The sequence below is a fragment of the Myotis davidii genome, unplaced genomic scaffold (assembly GCF_000327345.1).
Source record: "Myotis davidii unplaced genomic scaffold, ASM32734v1 scaffold2707, whole genome shotgun sequence".
In the NCBI taxonomy this organism is placed as follows: Eukaryota; Metazoa; Chordata; class Mammalia; order Chiroptera; family Vespertilionidae; genus Myotis; species Myotis davidii.
This window is the reverse complement of record NW_006297818.1, coordinates 191,085-191,677: the sequence shown is the minus strand read 5'-3', so window position 1 is coordinate 191,677 and position 593 is coordinate 191,085.

The window sequence follows — 593 nt, the reverse complement described above, 5'->3', positions numbered from 1 at the left end:
GCAAGCATCGTAAAACAAAGACATATTTTTGATATTTATTTTATATATTTAAATGCCATTTAACAAAGAAAAATCAACCAAAAAAAATGAGTTCATGTGTCACCTCTGACACACATATCATAGGTTCGCGATCACTGTCCTAGGGCAATGGAAACTAAGGAGAAAATAAACAAATGGGAATACATAAAAATAAAACGTTTCTGCACAGCAAAAGTAACATATCAACATGAAAGCCCACAATATGGGAGAACATATTTGCCAATGTTATATCTGATAAGGACTTAATCTCCAAAATTTCTAGGGAACTCATACATCTTAACAAAAGGAAGATAAACAATCCAATCAAAAAATGGGCGAAGGACTTGGTCACTTTTCAAAAGTGGACATACAGAAGGCCAAGAGACATATGAAAATATGCTCAAAGTCACTAATCATCTGAGAGATGAAAATCAAAACAACAATGAGATGCCATCCCACACCTGTCAAAATGGTTATCATAAACAAATTGACAAACAACAAGTGCTGGTAAGGTTGTGGAGAAAAAGGAACCCTCGTGAACTGCTGGTGGGAATGCAGACTGGGGCAGACTCTGA